The 23,640-nt window shown below is 41.8% G+C and overlaps 1 long non-coding RNA gene across 1 annotated transcript in view; it reads left to right on the forward strand.

Moving 5' to 3' along the window:
• The first annotated feature begins 3,932 nt into the window (after positions 1-3,932).
• The window catches only part of LOC118437678, a 28,314-nt gene continuing 8,606 nt past the window's right edge, over positions 3,933-23,640 (forward strand). The window contains exon 1 of the long non-coding RNA XR_004836274.1: positions 3,933-5,415. This is a non-coding gene — a long non-coding RNA (uncharacterized LOC118437678). The remainder of the gene's footprint in view (positions 5,416-23,640) is intronic.

The raw sequence follows: 23,640 nt of genomic DNA on the forward strand, positions 1-23,640 counted from the left end.
TTGGTCGGTATAGGGAAAATCCCAAAATTTCAGAAGAAAAATATCGACAAAAATCCACTTTTTACTATCGAATTTTCCGCAAAATAGCAAATAAATTTTCGCTTTTTTGAGAAATTTTGGCATCAAGGTAATTTATGCAGTATAAATACATTTGTGTACTTGGCCCTCCACCCAAAATAATCTGCTACACAAATGTGTGTAGTTTGTTAGCCAAGAGGTTAATGTCCCCTCATGTCCCCACACCTTCCGCGGCCCTAACAAAGTTACACACATACACGAAACATACATATGTGTGTGGAACGAAGGTAATTTAAAATGTAAACTGATCGGTAAAAGAGAGGATGAAGTATTGACTACTTTGCGACCAAGTATGTATAGGCAATCGCTTATCATTTATCATTTGTAGAGGAAAATATCCTCCACTCGCAAACCAACGCGTTTCGGAAATTCATAGCGAGTCCTGAAAACCAACGGAGGAGGAGAGAGAAGAGAGGAGAAGAGAGGAATACCAACAAGCAGGCATCCAACAAGTTCCCGGTAACAAATCGCATTTAGTCTTTAGACTCGGAATCTCCAGTCTCAACTATGACTTGGCAATTTCCTCTCGCTTTCTCCTTCACCAGAAGCAGCTCGCTCGCACAACGTACTTTTCAGCCTCCAAAGTTGGTTAAGGATTCCGCCCTTCTTGGCCCTTCGTCGCTCTAACGCAAGCTACTTTCCCCGTATTGAACATGGAATCAGTGGCCGCGGAAGCTTGAGGGGACGCAGGGGGACAATGTCTCCAGGGTTGTTCGATGTCCTCATTATCTTGTATAACCCCTCCCTCCCCCGATAATGTCCCCACAGCTTCCGCGACCACTGCACATAATTTCTTGGCCCTTCGTCGCTCCAGCTATTGTAGAATAACTGGCTGAATAGGATAAAAAATCTTCCGCTCTACTCAATCTGCTGATCATGTGACAGAGCCGAGAAACCAGCGCCGTAATGGTGCCGAATTATCCAATTATTTTACGCTCGTTTATTTTATTTTGGCGTTTAAATTATTCAATTCTGGTCAAGAATTTAGGTAATTGAATGATTTTTACGCCAAAATAAAATAAACTAGTGTTAAATGGTGCAATAAATGTTATTTGTGATAACGTGTGCTACGGCGCTGTTCTGAAAATCTCATAATCACCCGTAATAAACTTAAAAGCAGTCAGATTTTGAATTTAAGTCTATCCTATCCAGCCAGTTATTTTACAATACTTTCCCGTAGTGAACACAGAATTAGTGCCCGCGGAAGCGGAAGGGGACAATGTCCCCACGGTTATTCGATGTCCCAAGCATCTGCCCATCTTGCAAACCCCTCCCTCCCCCTATTTCTACAATATTAATGCCCCCACATGTCCCCCCGGCTTTCGCGGCCACTGGACACAGAATCTGTAAGTAATGGAATATAATAAAATGGTGGTCTCACGTTCACCAAAGGAGGACGCAACACCAGACCATCACCACCACCACTCACTCACTTCCTTGTTCGTACTTACGTACACTTGCTTGGTTTACACTACATTTCATCCATCTCTGCTTTTCCTGGCCTAATATTGACTTTCTCCAAAACCAAATGAAATCAATGCCAGAGAGGAGAGGGAATGCCCATCAAATAAAATAAAGATGATTGTTCCAACGAGAACAGCTAGAAGAAGAACGTAGATAAATAATATGCATTCTCCGTTTTCTGACTCCTTGATCACTCTGCTCCTGATTCGACAATCTCATAGTTTCTGAAATTTCAGGCTGACTTTCTCCATCTCTTCATTAGCTAAATATTTAAATGTTTTTATCCGTACGGATAAAAATAGTGTACTTGACGGGAAGTTAGTTTTTGTATAATGTAAAAATAGCTGGTAATCTATACACTCTATACTACATGGTATTGATTTGGTGGTAAGTTCCTCCCGGATTGGTCGTAGCTTGTTACTGAGTTAAGTTCCTCATTATGCACTACAACGTTACCAAACGGTAATAACTATTATTACCGCGCCGGTCACTCCGGTCAGGAATGGATTTTGCGGGAATGTTTTACGTTTTCAGGAACGGGAGGAATACCAGTTTTCTGCAATAATTGTCTTGTAAATATGCAAACTACATAAAAACTAACTTCCCTTGTTGTATTTATTATATATAGTGCATTGCAAATTCACTATTTGTACACTCTTTGCAAATTGACTATTCGTACACCGTTTTTGGAACGCTCAACTTTAAAACTTCACATAATTTGTGGCACTGTGGTAATAATACCAGTTCTGCAATGTTTAAAAAAGGATCATCATCATCACCACCACTACCAGACAACCGGGTAAAGATTGTTGCACCAGAATCATCTCTCGCCCCAGAAATTTATACACTGCAGCTATCCAACGAAGGAGGAAGACACTTATCATGGTAGAATTTAGGGGAGAAAATATTACACAAAGTTTCCCAGTACCACCACCACCACTTTGAATCCACAAGCCCTAAGCGGAGAGAGAAAGCTCGTCTAATATGGCTACTAAAATCCTTCGACAAGACGAAAATAGATCAGCGCTAAAATAGAAAGTTTCAAGGTTGGGTTAGTAAGTAGACTTTCTCCGTGAGCATGTTGCACTCCTTTCCTTCTTCGCTCCTCCTCGAGAGAGAAAATCAAATTTAGTGCCAACCCCAACTTTCAATTTTCTTATTTATCCTAAAATAACTTCCGCTTATTAGGTTTATTACGACACCAATTTCATAAATATTATAGTCTACACACGTATCCATACATGCGTCAGAGAGATTTCGAGCTAATGAAACAATATGAACTGAATAAACCGATTCTGCAGGACGGATTTATTAATACGGGCAAGTCCTCGATAAATTTTATGCTATTCTGCTCATGCATACGTACATTAGCTTCAGTGGCCGCGGAAGCTGTGGGGACATCGGGGGACATTAACAGGATAGAAGAGCGAGGGGTTTATAATATGAGATTGGCAGATGATGATGTCGACGTCGAACATATATTCGTGGGGACATTGTCCCCACGATTGTCCATTGTCCCCACGTTAGCTTCAGTGGCCGCGGAAGCCGTGAGGACATCGGGGGGACATTAACATTGTAGGATAGGGGAGGGAAGGGTTTGCATAATATGGAAAGACGATGGGGACTTCGAATAACCGTGGGGACATTGTCCACACCCTTCCGCGGCCCCTGCTTAGCTTAAAAGGGCCCTTTTCCTATTTATTTTTTACCTAAAACATTATCATAAACTGTTTTTCTTCCCTTTTTCACAGACCATTAATTTAAAACACTTTAAAGTTCTGCAATGCGCCGTAATTTATGCAATTCTAAAAATAAATCCATCCAGTAACATAACACAATTGATGCTTAAAAATTCTACCCTGAGCAGTGAAAGTCTACCCATTTGTAACATACGAAATATACTTAAATAGAATTAAAACATAGCAAATTGCATTTTAACGGCGCGTCTCACATTTCCCATTTCCCCCTAAACATACATACATCGTGGCTATTTAACCGTTACATCAACTTCCAGTAATCCGCATTCCTCCGCCTAAATCAAATTTATTATTCAAAACAGCCCCGCATTGCATGATGACACTCAAGAAACGCGACGAATTGTGCAGTATGATTCATACCCTTGACAATAATAATCATAATAATAATAGCAGCAACCCGTACCACCACCAGCCACCTTTAGCCATCTACTAACTTACTTACTAGTTGGACGTGGACCAACGTATGCTGGTTTAATACACCGCCCGTCCGTTCCTTCATAAGGGATGGAAAGTATTATATTTGCCCATGTTTCGCATGTTCTCACTCACTCGCTGAATCCGAAACACAACTTTCTCTTCCCTTTTAGGGACGTGCTTTCTCCCCGCTTTCCCCCAGTTTCGTGAGAACTTTCACAATCTACAGAACCCGGTTTCTTCTCTCCTCTCCCACTCCACTCACTACTTGTCTCTCTCTCCTCTACTTCATCAAAATCAGGCAGGCAAAACGAGACAAATTTTTTAAAACAGAAGACAAAAATAGAAAATCTGGGCCCAATAAAAATACGCCCCCGAAGCGAAAGTAAAGGAAATCCCAGAAATAAGGTTCATTTCCTACTTTACAAATTCCTCCCTGAGAACACAAAATACACAAAACTTTGATCCTCCATATTTCGACAAAAAGTTTCCCCCAAGTACATATTTCATCCTCAGACTTTCTCCCTTCCTTCCCGTTAATGAAGAGAATTAAGATCAAACTCAGAAAAATCACGGACTCCAAGTGAGTGAGCGTGTTGTTTCTCATTTTGGATTGGAATTAGAAGTGGGCACACTTTCTCCCATTATTTTATCACGGGAATTACATTACATTACATACTTCACACCCTGTCAGACTAAACCACGAGATACAATACTGACAGAAGACAAGACGATACCGCTCTTCTGCTTTCTCTCTCCCACAAAAACCAAACCATTAGCACGGTGAGAAAGCGACCCTGTCCTGTTCGTGGTTCGAGGAAATTCTACTACACATACCGCTCCAGGAAATCGTTCCATTTTCCAACGACCATTTTTCACAGCTTTCTCTTCCCCCCGAAATAAAAATAGAAATCATTACTATCGACACAATTGGAGGAGGAGGAAAGAAAACGGCACGCAACCCAAAAACTTTCTCTAAGAATTCTCTCCCTCCCAAAAAAAACTACAATTAACAAGAAATCAGAAACAGCCATAACTCATTGGGGCAAAAAGAAAGTAGAGAGAAATTGTCACCGAGCACGAACCTCAACTTTCTCTCCTGTTGAATTTTGTTGTACCCAGCAAATTCCCAGACTCTTCTGGAGCTTTGATCTCTCTGATATGAGACTGCGGTGAAAGTAACGAGTTCATAAAGGAGGAAACTAGTGGTGAAAGTCAAATTCATACCTAGATAAAATCTGTGCTGCTAAAATCTTTGTTATTGTGTGGACGCGAGAGGAAAAGAGAGACTCGGATATAGGAGATAATGCCTCCAACAGTTTTAATGATTTTTGACCACGTCGTTTTGGGATTACTCGTACTCGTCGCAATGTTCTGTGCCGTTCTCGCAGCCATTCTTAAAAGAAAAGTGACTCACGATAACAACAACGGCTTCATTGTGTAGAAGACTTGCATTGTGTGTGTACAGAGAAAGCTCGACTGTGTGTCATCCGGCAGGCTGTGAACAAGAGCGTTATTTTATCTCGCGGATAGTGCCACCAGAGCTGAGCTGACCAAACAGACAAATAAAATCTGCAGTAGTAGCTACGCTATATAGATAGATCGGAATCCAAATTAAGTATATGTACGGACCAGGAAGTAGTGGCAGTACCACCACCTGCAACAAAAACCGCAAATATTGCCTGACTACAATTAATTTATGGTATGTTGGCTTGTTTTCTCTTGAATTATGTGGGGGTGTTTGTGTTACCTGGATGAAACCGGAAGTAATGACTACTTTTCGGAGAAAACATGTTTTTTTCTGGATTTGAAATTTCTACCATTCGCCAATTTAATTCCTCTTACCTCCGGAACATATTTACGTATAGTGAATCAAAACTAATTTCTGAAAATTCTAGTAAATATCTGAAACGAACGTTATCATGAAACTAATCTAGTTGAAAAATTTATCAAAATTCGCAAGCAATTCGCACATTTGGGCTATTACATATCTAACAATTGTTATCATGAAACTAATCTAATCGTAGTATTAAACATTATTTTAAAAGGTGCAAAAGATTCGCACAATTTGGCTACTTTCTAACAATTGTTATCATGAAACTAATATAATCACAGTATTAAAAAACTTCTCAAAATTCACACCAAAATTCGCATATTTGGCTATCATCTCGAAAACTAGAAATAGACCATCTCAATATTCTGACGAAATCTTTATGTACACAAAATCACAAATTTCAAGCTATCAGACACGAAAATCTTTACTAGCTGAACAAACACTACTTCCTTACATATCTATCAAACCGCCCTGCAAAATTCCTTATTTTACGCTTTATCAATTGCATAATTCTGCTCCTTCATACTGCACACAATTCCGTACAAAACAAAGATTTCTCGCGAAATAAAATGGTGCATAAAACAGTTTAAGCATCAGTAAATGTATCGCGATGGGATGGAATGCCTGGTGAGAGAAAGACGTAGGATCTCCACAGGCCGACCACAACCACAGAATCAGAGAAAAGAGATGTCAAGCGCACCACCCAATCCTCCAAGTACAAAACGGGATAGACACGCCATAATAATCATGAAACGATTATGTCCTGAATAGAATGGGACACTGGTGCAAATCGCACACGCAGCCCAGTGATGAGGGTGGCGTACATGATGGTCTGGTCCAAATCCTGAATGCAGAATTGCCGTTGCTGGGTTAGTGTTAGTGATTTGAAGCAAATAGAAAATCCCATTTTCCACAGCCTTGCCTTTACCCGGCCAGTTTCAGCTCAGGAGGAGAAAGCAAATGACTTCTAGCAGCACAACGTGATGACGACGGTCTGTTGCATGTGTACGAAGTGAGGGGCAGGGGTGGGCAAAATAATTTGTGAAAATACAGTATTTTTAGCTCCGTTTTTTCAAGGGTTTAGATTTCCAGGGGTGTCACACCCACAAAAAGACGAGAATTTACATGGAGAAAGCAACAGTCGTGCGAAAAAACAGGTTTTGTCAAGAAATTAACCTTTTATCGCGGCCAAAATATGTTATTTCACGATTTCTTTTATATAATTGTTTGGTCACTGATAGAAAGTTAAGTTCTTAAAAAAACTGTACTTTCGTAAAACTGTTGTCTTCTCGATGCAAATTTTCCTGTTTTCCTGTTTTCCTGTGTGTGACAACCCTAACAATCCAAATCCTGTAAAGGGCAGAGTGCAAAACACTGTATTTTATAATAGTTTTTAAAAAATCAAGAACTTTGACAGTGATAAAAACTCAATTTCTTCATAAAGCCTGTATTTTCGTAAGACTGTTGCTTTCTCCACGTAGATTCTCATCCTTTTACGGGTGTAACAGCCCACAAAATACAAACCTTGTTAATAACGCTGTTCAAAATACTGTATTTTGCCCAGCCCTGCTTCGGAGTAGATACTACTTTCACTTCATGTTACAGACTTTTGCAGGCCGAGGCACGAGTAAATTTTCTCCCGTACTTTCATACCCAGAGAGAAAGTGGATTGCCATTGCCAACTAAGTTGAACATCCAAAAGATTGTGTCATTTAGGTCCGGAAATGATCCCATTTCACATTACGATTACTAACTAAATGTACACAGTGTGGTGCATACATTTTGCATTCAATTCACGGCACTCCCATTAAAAAGGAGGCACGGTGACAGCACACTTTGTCACAATTGCGTAACGCTCCATGCTCATTGCTACAGTTGGCTTAAGCTCTGCTGGGAAATCAATTAATTGCATCCAGATATTTCATTAGTTCATCTTCGTCACTTCATTTTCATTTAAATGGAAAGAGAAACAAAACTTGCTTCCGTACGATACATTTTCATGGAAAGGATTTAGTCAGTGGCGGCACACGCTTCAAGTGGAAAATTAGCATTATGGATTAACTTAAAAATATACGATTTTTCTCAATGTCCCCTTGTTCTCTGGCTTCCGCCGCCAATGTATTTAATAATGGGCATCAGTATTTTATTTGTTGCGGGTTTTCTAGGTATATTTTTAACTTACTAGAAATGCGAGGTGCAAGAAACTGGGAGAAAGTGCAAGAAATTCATATGCGAAACTGGGAGAAAGTACAAGAAATATGCGCCACATAGCCACCGTATGAAGTATGTGCCGCGCGGCATCGTTTCTCGCGCCTTGCATTTCTTGCAGGTCAAAATACCTACAAAAAGCCCACTTTCTTACAAGTACTTACTTTCACCCGAAACACTGTAAATGAAAAGCCTCCCACAAACCTTGTTCCCAATACATTTTCATGAAAAGCATTTATTTACAATGTATAGACTCACATCGTAGAAAACATACAATACATGCGTCGTTAATTTGTATTACCAACTAACAATGGCCATCATTATTACTACCCCCACTGCCCAACAAAGTACCCATATTATTATGATGGTTAAAGTGAAAGTCCATTTAACGAGAAAACTTTCACTTTTATTGTCGCTCACCACCAATTTCCCCAGTTGGACATTGCACAATTTTAACCCCGATAATCCTCCTCCTCATCCCGAGAAGAGTGGACATTCCGTCAAATATTTACTGTTTACTTTTGTTTCCTTTTCCGCGTATTATTGCCACGCCACCCTTCCAAGAAATCCCCAAACCAATCTAAATCTGACTGATGTGGTGATATCAAATGTCCAGTTGTCATCTGCTTTCTCTGCGAGTGAAAGTTTGAATCAACCCCAGAAATGGGGATTGGATTGGGTGATAGTGGGTGTTCAGTGGCCGCGGAAGCGTGCATGGGGACAGAGGGACAATGACCTTACGTTCATTCTAGGTCCGAATCATCCGCCCATCTTATATAAACCCCTCCCTCCCCCTATCCTACAATGCTAATGTCCCCAGATGTCCCCTCCAGCTTCCGCGGCCACTGATGGTCTTGTATGTATTAACGAGTGACGATGATGAGGATTCCTCCGCGGTCGTAACAACCGTATTAGCAGCAGTGGACAAGGGATAATGATGTCATGTTGACGAGGCTCTGCTGCTGTCCTGCGTATGACAATAAGCAGTGGCCGCGGAAGGGTGGGGACATAGGGACAATATCCCCACGGTTATTCGATGTCGGCATCAATCCTATATTATAAACCCCTCGCTCATCTATCCTATCCTGTTAATTACCCCCGGTGTCCCCACGGCCTCCGCGGGCACTGATGACAAGGGAAAGAAGACGGGAAATTGGACACACCAAAATCCCACGACATTAATCACCAACCAACCAGATTCCCAAACTAAATCAGGACTTGTGTCCCCAAATGGTTGTCGTTCACTGTATGAACATACGTAACTAAATTCTCACAATGCAATTACGTATTTCGTGCAAAAGTACAATTGCTGCAGATCAGAGAGGGAGAGAGGCTTTAAATGGGCGAAAGTTACAAATATACGGTCAGTGGCCGCGGAAGTTGTGGGGGCATCAGGAGACATTAACAATGTAGGATAGGGAAGGGAGGAGTTTATATAAGATGGGCAGATAATGGGGACATCGAATAACTGTGGGGACATTGTCCCTCTGTCCCCATCTTTCCGCGGCGACTGAACAACAGCTACCCAAACTCTAGACAGTGGCCGCGGAAGCAGTGGGGACATCAGGGGACCTTAACACTGTAGGATGGGGGAGAAAGGGGTTTATATAAGATGGGCAGATGATGCAGACATCGAACACCCGTGGGGACATTGTCCCTCTCTCCGCGGCCACTGCCTACACTACGTAGTTGCCCGCAATTAAAGGTCAGTAGGATATTTTTTCTGCAAAATAACCCCAATAAAAATAAAGTGAAGCCTTCTTTTTTGAAATTGTAACTCGTAAAGTGTCCTCAGACAGACATAAAAAGTACACGAGTGCCAATTTTTATTTATTTTATACTAAAACGACGATGCATACACAGATAGAAAAAAACCTTGCAAAGTGTTACACACACGAAGAGGAGGACGAGGAAGCGGAGGCTGAAACGTGGAGACACGGAATTTTATCTGTCCCTTCCAATTCGCTGATTTTATTAGCTCAACTTTATTACAAACCAAAACAACTAAAGAGTCATAAATTCAATCACGCTGACACACTCGACTCAATTCTACTCCAACTATACGACTAACTAACTTATATAACAGCATGAGAGGAGGAGGAGGGGTAGGAACAGTGGCCGCGGAAGCTTAAGGGGACAGAGGGGCAATGTCCCCACGGTTGTTCGATGTCCCCATCATCTGCCCATCTTATATAAACCCCTCCCTCCCCTATCCTACAATACTGATGTCCCCACATGTCCTCACCGCTTCCGCGGCCACTGATCAATGAGGAGGAAAAGGAGGAAACTCTCCAATTCTAATTTAGCACCCGGTTTTTGGCAAAAGACAATATTTATCTGCATTAAATAGCGTACATGCCACGAGTTAATCAACCTTGCAGGAAGTAATCAACGACAGAGGTGCGACTATTTACTGTGAGTAAATATGGTAATTGATTAGTTTTTTGTAAATACGCGCCCAACGAATTAGTGAAATTCCAAAAAAATCAGATCAGAAAGTTTATATTTTCTCGCAAACCTGCGATTCAGCGAAATTCCGAAAAAAATTCAAACAACAAGAGTTTGTATTTCTTCGCAAAACTGGAAACTCAAACAGTACCTGAATACACTCATTTGTTCCTTTTCAATCTATTCTTAGAGAGAGCACTTGTCGCCTCAAATTCCGATCCCTATTATGCAATCGACACGAAGAGAAAGTCGTGGGCGCTGCAACGACAAAAGTGACGTAACTTCAACGTATCTTAGTAGTGGTCCGTCCTATCAACAATGGCCGCGGATGCAGTGGGACATCTGGGGACATTAAAATTGTAGGACAGAGAAGAGAGGGGTTTATATTTATTTATAAGATGGCCAATTGATTGAAGCATCCAATAACCGTGGGGACATTTCCGCTTCCGCGGCCACTGCTTATCAACGTGACACAACCAGCCACATTTCTTCCTGGTGAAAGCAGCACGACTAAAACGGACCTTCTTTCTTTTGTCGTCTCCTTTCCGTCAAACAGCCAGCGAGACAGCCTCAACTTTCACCCAGCGCTTAAAAAGAGGCGACTTTCACTCACTCACTCGTCCCCGTCCACGTCCACGTTTTACGGAGGGAGCACAACGTGACTTGTAAAAGTGGGAGAGAGAAAGCTGCCGAGAGAAAGCACACGCATTCCTTTCTCTCCAGCAGCAGGAGGACGAGAATGATGAAGCATATCTGCTCCCAGATTGTCTCTGCCTGCCGACTTTAGAAAATTCCATCCAGTTGATTTCATCCCGTTCAGAAAATTCAATCCTGCCCCGCGAGACTTTCTCCGTCCTCGTTTTAAATTTGAATAGTTTTGTTTTCAAGGAGGGAGTAAAGTAAAACTGAGGAAGGGAAATTTAATTATAAAATTGAAAATCGTACTAAATCAACGGCCAGGAGACACTTTACTTTCCCTGCGATTTATTCGTCTTAATGGTTTTAAACAATTTCAAAGGGTTTACAACGCGTGGGTGGAGTGGATGGATATTCTTATCGCTGATTCTAATTCTTTTTCGGGTTGTATTGATCTCTCCAGAGCAGGCTGAGAAATGGCAAGTGCACTTCCTCGTTCCTGTTATCGAGCGTGACAAAAAACATTTCTTATCAGTGGTGGTGCTACTGGAGGAAGTATTGCAGTGAGTAGCTCACGGCGTATAAATCGCAACTACGGTGGCTGGGTGGAGTACAGTCTTTTAGCATTTTGACGGGAGTGAGGACAGTGGCCGCGGAACTGAGGGGGGACAGAAGGGCAATGTCCCCACGGTTATGCCACATCTCCACGGTTATCCAATGTCCCCACAGTTATCCAATTTCCCAACAGTTATCCAATGTCCACAAGGTTATCCGATGTCCTCACGCTTATCCACTGTCCACGCGATTATCTGCTGACCCTATACGGTTATCCGATGTCCCCACGATTATCCGAAGTCCTCACGGTTATCCCACGTCCTCACGCTTATCCTATTTCCCCACGATTATCTGGGGCCTCCACGCTTATCCAATGTCCCCATCATCTTCCCATATTGTATAAACACCTCCCCCCTTATCCTACAATGTTAATGTCCCCACTGCTTCCGCGGCCCTTGCCCCTTCGCCGGAATGGCCTGCCTACCCATGAATATAGCCCAATTTCAAAGTGCATTCCATAAAGCTGGAGCTTTCACCAAGCGTGGAAGGAACTTTAGACTGCGTGATACGATACAATTTATTGTCGTACCTGAAATAAACCACCCCCACCTCGACTACATGCTCAGTACGTGCTGCGATCGTCGTATGTACTTTCGTACAGCGATACGCTTGGTTTCACTTTTCTTCCGCAACAACTCAACTGCTGGTGAAATGAAATGATGATCGTTCCTCGGTTTACTTTCCCTTCAACAATGTCTGCTGGGTGGTCAGTGGCCGCGGAAGCCGTGGGGACATGGGGGGACATTGCCATTGTAAGATGGGGGAGGGAAGGGTTTATATAACACAGGGAGATGATGGGGACATCGATTAACGGTGGGGGACAATGTCCCTCTGTCCCCTCACGCTTCCGCGGCCACTGTGGGTGCCTGGTGGGTCGAGGAGGGAGGAAAGGAGAAAAATGGAGATGAAGTAATGAAATCAATACAGTTTCTTGGCCATATTTTTATTTGTCGGTCCGGAGGGACTTTTAGAAATCTGATCCTGCCGCCTGCAAACCCATGCCCTCAATTTATATATAGCCAATAGGCAATAAAATGTCATCATTTAGGTTGGATTGGAACGAATATAATATATGTACCAAATTCCATCAACAACAGTCATCAGTCCATGACAAGAATTGAATGAGTTTTACTATATATTTATTAACAGTGTTTCTGGTGAAAGTGTAGCCACTTGAAAGAACTAAGGGGGAGAGAAAGTGGTTTCTTGCAGGTGAATATTTTGACCTGGGAGAAATTTAAGCCGCAAGAAACTACGCCGCGCGGCTATTGTTCTATTTCTTGCACTTTCTCCCAGTTTCTTGCATCTCGAAATTCTTTACCTTCTTGCTTTATCGAGCAACAGATGTAGCAAAGCCGCAAGAAGCCAAAAACTGGGTGAAAGTAGTCACGGCTGACAACGTATTTCTGGTGAAAGGATAGCCATTTGCAAGAAATAACGGAGAAAATGGTTTCTTGCTGGTAAATATTTCGACATGGAAGAAATTCAAGGGGCAAAAAACTACGCCGCGCCACTGTAAATACTTCATACGGCTAAATGGCGCGCATTTCTTGCACTTTCTCCCAGTTTCTTGCACCTCGCATTTCTTGTATTTCTTCCTTTCCAGTACAAAAATGTAGCAAATCCGCAAGAAACGAAACACTATTTATTTTATGTAACCGTAAAAAAGTATGTTTTATTTTTACCAAAATTTGTCCTCCTGTCTAGCCAAGAACCACCCAAGTAAAATCATTTCTGGTACACTTTTCCGTCCAGAAAATTCGTTAAGATCAGAGCATCAACCCAACCACAACTTTGCTATATAACATCTCGAATTCTTTGATTTCGTTTCACCCCTTTGAATTTTCAATTCCAAACTGAACTCCGCCTCACCGGGGTCAAATCCCCGCCACCCCCGAAATTCGGAAACCGAATCAGTACCACATCAAGCAACAACTTAATCCTGATTAGATATCAAAGAGCAGCAGCAGCCTCGGTGGGTACGAATGTCCGTGTTGTGTGACCATACATGTCATGACCAGGCCCCCGTTACCGTTCTTTATTACTTTTGCACAATACAATTCAATTTTCCCTTTTCTCGCCGAATCAACCCCTTCGTCGAGCAGTGGCCGCGGAATCCGTGGGGACATTACATTGTAGAATAGGGGAGGGACGGGTTTATATAAGTTGATGGGGACATCGAATAACTGTGAAGACATTGTCCCTCTGTTCCCTCCCCTTCCGCGGCCACTGCTTCCCCGAGAAAGTATTGGTTGTGGCGAATCGAAATCAAATTTTAAGTCGAGCTTCGTTACCTCTTTTGTTGAATTGTTGGCCAAAATTCGATTATAGAAATGGACGACCGTTTCCCATCGTGATACAGCAGGTGTGTGCCTGCCTGCCTGGCTGGCTGGCTGCCATCGATCCAATGATAATTACTTTAAATTGCAAACTTTTCGGAATACGCAAAATGAAGGCGAAACTAGTTTTGGCCACATTGGCGGCGGAAGCTTGAGGGGACAATCTTCCCGCGGTTATTCGATGTCCTCAGCATCTCCCCAACTTATAAACCTTTCCCTCCCCAATCTTACAATGGCAATGTCCCCATGAATTCCGCGGCCGCTGTATTTACATGGTTCATAGCGATGGCAATAACAGTGGCCGCGGAAATATGGGCCCAGTATGACAATGTCCCCACAGTTATTCCATGTTGTCATATACATAAAATCGTCTCTCCTCCAATCCTACAGTGTAAATGTCCCCACACCTTCTGCGGCCACTATGCGTCCTAACAAGTTGTTCTTCTCGGTGAAAAGAGCAGATTGATTATTCCAGATTACAAAATTTGCGAAAACAAGTTTATTTTAAGAAATACATACAATCAAAATTGAACTCTTAATCGAAAAGGTACATCGAAAAAAGAGAGAGCAAATTTCCTTTTGGAGAAAGTTAGTAAATAAATATGTCGTGGGCGATGGAAAAGAGAATTGAATCGATTGATCAATAAATAAATGTGTAAAGTCACTTATTTATTATGAGCAACAACCGACTGACATGCATGTTGATCGTGTTCAGTGGCCGCGGAAGGGTGGACAATGTCCCCCCGGTTATTCGATGTCACCATCATCTCCCCATCTTATATAAACCCCTCCCTCCCCCATCCTACAATGTTAATGTCTTCACCCCTTCCGCGGCCACTGTTGATCGTGGTGGGTAAATAACCAGGCGAATAAGTAAGGAACCTGTTTTCCTCTGCGTATAAACTACTTATTTTTGCACTTTTCCCCATTTTCAACGTGGCGTTGAGCATATTTCCTAGACGGAGATAGAAAAACGTGAAACTCATTTCCTTCTCATGCCACACATCCCTTCTCGTCGCTCACTTTCACTCCAATTTATTCTCCTGTTGGATATTACATACACACATCAGTGCATTTATTTTCCACGGTGAGGAGAAAGTGATCCCTTCAAAACTTCACTTTTCAAATTTTATTCCGAATACTTCAAAATATACTCGGTGTTTCGTTTTTTGCTGGTTTAGTACATACATTTCTTGCACTGGAAAGGAAGAAACGCGGGAAATGTGGGGTGCAAGAAAGTGGGAGAAAGTGCAAGAAATGCGCACAATTTAGCCACTCGCCGCATGAAGTATAGCGGCCAGGCGTAGTTTCTTGCGCCTTGCATTTCTAGCAGGTCAAAATATCTGCAAAAAACAGTTTCTTGCGGCTATTTCTTGCAGTGGTCACTTTCACCCAATGTTGCGTTTCTTGCCGGTTTGTTACATTTCTTGCACTGCAATACAAGAAACGCAGTAAATGAGAAGTGCAAGAAACTGGGAGCAAGTGCAAGAAATGCGCGTCATTTGGCCCCATATGAAGCACACCGGCGCGGCGTAGTTTCTTGCAGGTCAAAATATGTAGCTGGGAAAAACCAATTTCTTCCCTTTATTTCGTGCACGTGCTTACTTTCACCCAAAAACGGAGCGTATTACATATCCCAAATTCCGTGAAGAATCCTGCCTGATTTTAGTTTCAATCTATTGAAGTATGACCCAAATATTTCACTTCGTAACAATAATAATCTTCACTTTTCGCTTCAACGGGTATCCAATGATAACCCAAAATACAAAGGAACGAGTTCAAAACTAAAGGACTGAACATTTCCTCTCTACAATTTCTAAAAATAATTTAAAAGTAATTTAAAACCTTGAACATTCTCGTCTTGTTAGCTCTTACATAACCGCTCATGAAGGTCCAACAACCAGCCAGTTGCCGCGGAAGGGTGTGGACAGAGGGGCAATGCCCCCATCATGCGCCCATATTATACAAACCCGTCCTACAATGTTAATGTCCCCAGATGTCCCCACTGCTTCCGCGGCCACTGCAACCCTGCCGAATCGTCACTTGCATAAGATGCAAAACAATCGGTCGAGCCACCCACCCACCACCAAACTAAATATTGTATGCGGCTTAAACGAAAGAAGGATTCGACAGGATCCATCCACTGACACTAACTCGTGCTGAGATATGTCTTGCATTCTTACTTTCTCTGGCCTTCACAAAATTCACGCCAGACGAAATAATTGACGAGATGAGCCTGGCAAGTGCAGTGCAGTCCATGAGTTTCCCATTCTTCACTGGGCGGCTGTACAGTGGCCGCGGAAGCCGTGGGGACATGTGGGGACAGACACATGGTAGGATAGGGGAGGACGAGGAATATGGGTAGATGATGGGGACATTGTCCCTCTGTCCCACGTTTCCGCGGGCACTGAATCATGTCCATACGTTTTAGTAGCCTGAATTCTCCCAGTGGCCGCGGAAGCCGTGGGGACATTAACTTTGTAGCATAGGAAAGGTAAAGCTTTATATAACATGGGCAGATGATGGGGACATTGAACAACCGTGGGAACATTGTCCCTCTATCCCCACCCTTCCGCGGCCACTGGACGTATTCCTTCCCCCACAGATGGAAAGTGCTAGCCAAGATAAAATTGATTGATTAAACGAGAGAGACAAAGACAAGTGGCAAGAGTTGGGTTTGGATTGGAGGGATGACTACTTTTTGAGAGAGTGGTCCTTCTTCTTCTTCTTCTTTCATTTCATGATATCCGACACCCACCAGCAAACAAACTAAGGATTTGGCCAAATTAAGATTTATTCTTTGTAAGAAATAAAAACAATAAGTTCATTCGCTAAGTTTTGAGGAGTCGAGTCAGAATGACATAATTATGAAAACTTTCTCTCCAATGAGGGGGACGAAGGAAATTTATCTATTGTCTCTCTACTGACGAAGAAAGTCCAGTGTTTCGTTTAAAATATGTGCAAGAAACCACTTTCTTCCCGTAATTTCTTGCAGGTGGGTTTTCGGGTTTGTCACATTTCTTGCAGTATAAAGAGAGAAGTTCGATGTGCAAGAAACTGGGAGAAAGTGAAAGAAATATGCGCCATTTAGCCGAGCGCCGTATGAAATGTAGTTTCAAGCGCCTCATACATATTTCTCACAGGTGAAAATAGCTGTAAAAACCATTTTTTTGCACTCAGTGTTTCATTTACGTTTGGTACATTTCTTGCACTGCAAAGGAAGAAACTCGAGGTGCAAGAAACTGGGAGAAGGTGCAAGAAATATGCGCCGTTTAGCCACCCATAAAATGAAATACAGCGGCAGGTCGTCGCTTCTTGCGCCTTGCATTTTTTGCAGGTCAAAATAAGTACCTGCAAGAAACCACTTTCTCCCCGTTATTTCTTGCAAGTCGTTACTTTCACCCGAAACACTGGACATTCTTCAGGAAGTTACTAGGTGCTCGGTCAACTGTGTGATGAATGAGAATCGTTATAAAGTTAATGTCAAAGAAAACTAGTTGAGATGCGTCCCTGATCATAATACGTACTAATAACTAAGGAAGTTTTACTTTATGAAAATCTGACTAAGGGAAATCTAACGTTTACTATAATTAGGTAAAAGTACTCCCAATTTGATCAATATTTTAAGTTTCCTGACTTTGTAACTAATTAGAAATGAAACAGACCTGCATTTTACAAAACATTTGCTCACAAACGCTTGTCAGATTTCGACCAAAACTACATATGTACAGGGTGGTTAAAATGTCACGCTACAATGGAAAATTTTTCGATGGGAAAAATTTGTAAATTTCCATTAGTTATCGAAATTTTGTCTCTAAAATTTAATGTTTTAAGAATTTCGTCATCAGTTTTGATAATCATTATAAAAATCTTAATCCAAAATCTTGTAACAAATGGGGATTTAGGGATTTTTCCCATTGAAAAATTTTCCATTGTTGCGTGACATTTAAACCACCCTGTATATAAGTCAGCACTATTTCAATAGAAATTTATTTTGATGATGGCAATCAACAAGAAAAAAGTTCGAAACACTAGTTCTCCTCATACCCGTACTTTTTAGCGGATAAACTTCCCCCGATAAAAATGCCCACCCAATTCAATTCAATTCAATTAATCGCCCTGGTTTGTTTATTCAGAAAAGTTGAGACACTTTCTCCCCACTTTTTTGACCAACCAGTAACACAGAGAATCCAACACAATAGCGAGATTCAGATGGTGGTCCGTCCAGATTTGAAAAGTCAAGGAATAAAAATCTGTGTTTGTTCGGCTCCTGGAAAGGATTTATTAGCAAAAGTCTGACCAAACTGGGAAAAAGAGAAAGTTTTCTGCGAGGTGAAAGGAAGAGAAGCAAAGAGAAAAACTTATTTAACTTGGTTCCCAAACAAATATAGATGCGGGCAGTGGCCGCGGAAGCTGTGGGGACCTCGGGGGACATTAACATTTAAGGAGAGGGCTTTATATGACATGGGAAGATGATGCGGACATCGAAAAACCCTGGGGACATTGTCCCTCCGTCCCCACACCTCCGCGGTCGTTGGATGCGGGTTTGGCGAGCGGATCGGATACCGTTGCAGATCCCATTTCAGATTTGTTCCCCAATTGTAACTTTACAAAAGACGAATTACTAAGTTTAAAACTATTTTGCTTTCCGATATGATGAGAACGATGAGGGTTTTCCGTGACCAGCTAATTTAACCCGCTTTATCATCAATCTCATCCTCCGAAATACCCGCATTCATACATAATTTATGTATCAAATTCTAAAACTGAACCAGGAAAATGATAGTATTTGGTATGTCCTAATTTACATAAATTCCATTTCGTCTCTACATATGAGTGCGTACACGTGGTTGAATCATGCACCATTTGTATGTCACGTGGTGTAACTGAAAAAGCAAGGTATAAAATTATCTAAATGTCGTCACGTGTCCTCAGGGAATCTTTTTGTCACCGGATCAATTGATTTGCCAAACGAGGAGGAAGGAAACAGTTGTATGTATCTCATTTGTAGACTTTTCAAAGTCTATGTATTCGGGAAACTTTCCTCGTTTTATTGTATGTTTCCCGTCACGAAGTTCGCCTGCCATGATACAGAACTACCGGGGTTAAACTGCTCTTTAGCAGGGTGAAAGTTGGGCACGACACTCGTCTCGTTTCCATTCCACCACAAATAAATCGGGTATGCATTTGTCCTTAAAATTGTGTCCATGTAAAACCAGCCGTCTAGCGTCGTCATCAACAACTTGAAATGGTGGAAAAGTTGACTTTGGTTTCAATCCGGTGAAAAGTTTGAGGTTGATTGAATGCTGCGTACTAATTTCGTGCGGTACGTTCCTCCACAGTGGCCGCGGGGGCATGTGGGGACATTAACATTATGGGATAGGGGAGGGGGATTTACGTAACATGAGGAGATGATGGGGACATCAAACAAAAGCTGTGGGGGCATTAACGTTGTAGGATAGGGGAGGGAGGGGTTTATATTAGATGGGGAGATGATACAGAAATCGAACAACCGTGGGGACATTGCCCCTCCTTCCGCGGCCACTGGTCTTCCCCTCCTGCGTTGTCTTCTTGCATCAGCTGCGATTTTGGAGAAAGTAATTTAAACCAGACTAATATCCCTGCACAACAATAGCCTTGTGACTTACAAGCTACAAGGTCTCCCCTTCCATTACAGTGGCCGCGGAAGCTGTTGGGACATCTGAGGACATTAACATTGCATAAAGATAGGGAAAGGAGGGGTATATATAAGATGGGAAGATGATATTAACATCGAATAACCGTGGGAACATTACTCCTCTCCTTCCGCGGCCACTGTTTCTCCTCCCACTCAAAACTGTCCAACAACAAACAAGAATTGGGATCCTGGAATGACTGACACTTTAATATTTTCATCGTTTACAAGTTCAAAGCCTATCCATCCATCCAACTCCAACTTGAAACCAGCAACTTGTAAATATTCGTATAAAATTTTGGTCTTTCTTCCGTTTCCCAAAGTTTGTAGAGATTTATGTCAGACTTTTTCCAGCATGGGCGAGTCGTCCCTCGCAAGAAGACGGAGGAATTTTGATGAGCAAATATGCAAGTCAAATTCTATAGCTAAACTACACCTGCAACATTCAGGGGTCATCATACCTCTGCACAAACGGTGCTCTAGGGATTGAACCCTCTCTCCCTCTCGCTCTCAATCAGATTAACCTGTTTTGGACGGAAACAATTATAATTTAAAATAGTACACTTGTCTTTCGTACAAAAGAACAAGGTTCGGACGAGAAGATCGAAAATAAACCGTGGGTAACGCACATAAGGAAGTAGCTTCAGACTACTTCACCCCAACCACTCCCACGACATCTCGGGAACACTCGATTTCGCTGTATTTCATCTATACATTCAATTTTTGTAAAAATCTCATTTTGCCCCAACCACACCCACTGGCGACGAGGAGGTGTGGCACAATTCGGGACAACTTAATTTCACTCTATTTCATCTATAGACCAAATTGCACTAAAAATCTCATTTTGCCCCGACCACACCCCCTGGCGCCAGGGGGGTGGTCCGGTTGACCCCAAAAGTTGATAGGATCCTCCCCCTGGGGTCCTATGTATGATGGCGAAAACCGATTTGGATTATCTCGATCCGTTCTCCCGTTATCCTGCTGACAGACAGACAGACAGACAGACAGACAGAAAGTCTTCGCATAAAGTAGCTGAAGCTACTTAATAAAGTCGTCTTCTCAATTCCATTTACGTATTTCCTGTTTTTTTTACTATGTACAACTCATTGTCTGAATTTCCCTGAGGTAATAAAATTACAAATGTTACAAACATTCTGTAACGATGTCGCGGTGTCTTTCTACGTGCCCTTCCGTCCACTTAAAGTCAGCCATGGAAAGAAATTGTGCTTGTGAAACTGGTAACGTTTTTTGAGTATATTGTCAAAAATAGTTGGTGAAAGTTGGTCGCATCTCACAAAATCGGGACACATTTCACGCGTAAACAGCGATTTGTTTTTCTTTGTGTAGTAGATGGAATTATCCAATTTGTTGACGAGGTTGACTTGCTACAACAATAACAAAATTAAATTCAGTCTGATTATTATGTTATGCGTACTTTATGAACTTAGTTTGTCAACTTCACCATCACTTCTGTTCTCCTATGCATTATTAAAGATCTGGTAGATTCACATGTACACCCCGTACTGGTATCGGTTTGGTAAAAAAATTCCTACCCAATTGGTATTAAATTTTTAAGTATTACATCATTACTAAACGGTAATTCCCGTTACTACCAGTACTGGTAGGTAGAGTCATATATGCACACAGGTCAGTAATGATTTAGTACCAGTTTTCTAAGAGATATATGTCGGTATATGTAGTTGGTGAAAGTCTCTCAAAATCCTGACATGTTGCAGTTTTAAAAACCGATTTGTTAAGTTTTTCTTTATCACGCCGACATTTCTCAGATGGAATTACCCAATTTGTTGATAAACTTGACTTGCTACGACAATAACAACAAAATTTAATTCGGTCTGATTATTATGTTACGAACTTTGTGTAAATAGTATGTCAACTTCACCGCCGCAAATATATCTGTATTCTATTTCCCCATGTAATAAGTCTTGTTCAACACCCACCCAGCCATCTACTTACGTCTGGTTTCCTGTGTTTGACAGTCTGTGACAGAGTTGTCAATCTCAGGGAATGATAAGTTAGCAAAGGTAGGAATCCACCCGACCGGGGAAGAAAGAGCCGTCTGCTTGCCAGCCAGCTCAATAAAAGCCTCACCGCGGAGTAAATCTGGCACGTATTGCGAAGAAAGCAAGAAGCAGAAGATGTCAAACCGCGATCTGTAGTGTTTCGTTTCGGGCGGGTTTGTTACATTTCTTGAGATGCAGGATTAGAAGTGGGAGGTGCAAGAAACTGGGAGAAAGTGCAAGTAATAAACGCCATCTGACCACCAAGAAACCACTTTCTTGCACTCAATGTTTCTTTTTTGCGGGTTTGCTACATTTTTTTGCACTAAAACTCAAGAAACGCAAGAAATGCGAGGTGCAAGAAACTGGGAGAAAGTGCAAGAAATATGCTAAATCTAGCCGAAGTCTAGCAGCGGGAAGGTGTTTCTTACGTCTTGCAAGAAATATTCGTCATCCAGCCACACGCCGTCTGGCAGTTGGGTGTAGTTTCTTGCACCTTGCATTTCTCCCAGGTCACAATATTCACCTGCAAGAAACCACTTTCTTCCCGTTATTTCTTGCAAGTGGTTACTTACTTTCACCCGAAACACTGGAAACCACGATCTTTATGTGAAATTCGGTGAAATGAAATGAAACTCGAGAATCTGAACAAAATAAACTTTCCGTTGTGTTGTATTGGTTTTGAGACTTGAGCTCAGTGGCCGCGGAAGGGTGCGGACAGAGGGACAATGTCCCCACGGTTATACGATGTCCTCATCATCTCCCCATCTTATATAAACCCCTCCTCCCTTATCCCACAATGTTAATGTCCCCACGGCTTCCGCGGCCACTGGTCGTCGATCCGTTTTCAACTTTTAGCAAGTCCGCCTCTGTATCAGAATGAATTGCCAATATGCTAATTGACAAGTTTACTTTCGTGTAATTTTAAAGTAATTTGCGCTTTTCGAGAAATTGGCATTTTTCATTGAAAAAATGTACCCTGGAGAAATTCAAAGCTTGCTTTGAGAGCTACATTACGTAATGGATTGAATTCGTGAATTTTTTTAAGTGCCAAAAAAATTGCAATGGATCTGGATTTTATCCCAACCTGGAGACGGATTTTACTTGAATTGCACATATATTTTATTAACTGCGCTAAACAAAATTTGACAAAATTAAAGAATACCATTTTTGTGCAATCCAGTAAAAAGTTGCACATTGTGTACCCTCAAGAACTTTATGGTACGTAGGGTTTGTTCAAATTGTTGCTAAAATTGCAGCAGCTCATGATTTTATCTTAACCTGGAGACTTGTTGAGACACATTTTACATACTCGAATTGCATATTAAATAACGTTACAAATTCTACAAAATTAAACCCCATTTTTGTGCAATCCAGGAAAATTCAAGGTCAAAATCTGCACAATGTGCAACCTAAAGAACATTGTTTGGCAAGGTTTCGCCAAATTTTCGCAAAAAAAATCTACAAAATTAAAACACCCCATATTTTACAGTCCAGTAAAATTAAAGGCCAAAATTTGCACAATGTGCAACCTAAAGAACATTGTTTTTTGTTTGATAAGGTTTGGCCAAATTTTCGCAAAAAAAATCTACAAAATTAATATATCCCATTTTCTACAACAATAAAATTCAAGACCAAAATTTGCACACCCTCCAAAACTCTCTGTTAGACAGAATTTCGCCAAATGTTTTGCGAAATTAGCACAACTGCAACTTACAACTGCAAGTCTTCTAATCATACATGCAGATGAGTTCCTCTCTGTGGCGAAATATTTATTCATTCTCAAATGGAACATGATAACAAGTCCGAAAGCTGATTGAAATCATTGTACGTACAAAGTCGGAGAGCTGCGCTGCAATTCATTAACTGATTGCATGGCGTAGCAAATTTACAAGTGGTTGTCGGAATTAGCCTTCCATCCACACTGCACGAGAAACAAGTGTTGAATGGAAATGGGTCTTCTGACGGAAATGAATTCAAACAACAAGGGAAAGCTGGGAGCATAGCATAGCATAACCTACGCACCAGTGGCCGCGGAAGGGTGGGGACAGAGGGACAATGTCCCACGGTTATTCGATATGTCCCAATCATTTGTCCATGTTGTGTAACTTCCCCATCCTACAATTGCAATGTCCCCAGATGTCACCACAGCTTC

Source organism: Folsomia candida, unplaced genomic scaffold (assembly GCF_002217175.1).
Source record: "Folsomia candida strain VU population unplaced genomic scaffold, ASM221717v1 Fcan01_Sc015, whole genome shotgun sequence".
Classification (NCBI taxonomy): Eukaryota; Metazoa; Arthropoda; class Collembola; order Entomobryomorpha; family Isotomidae; genus Folsomia; species Folsomia candida.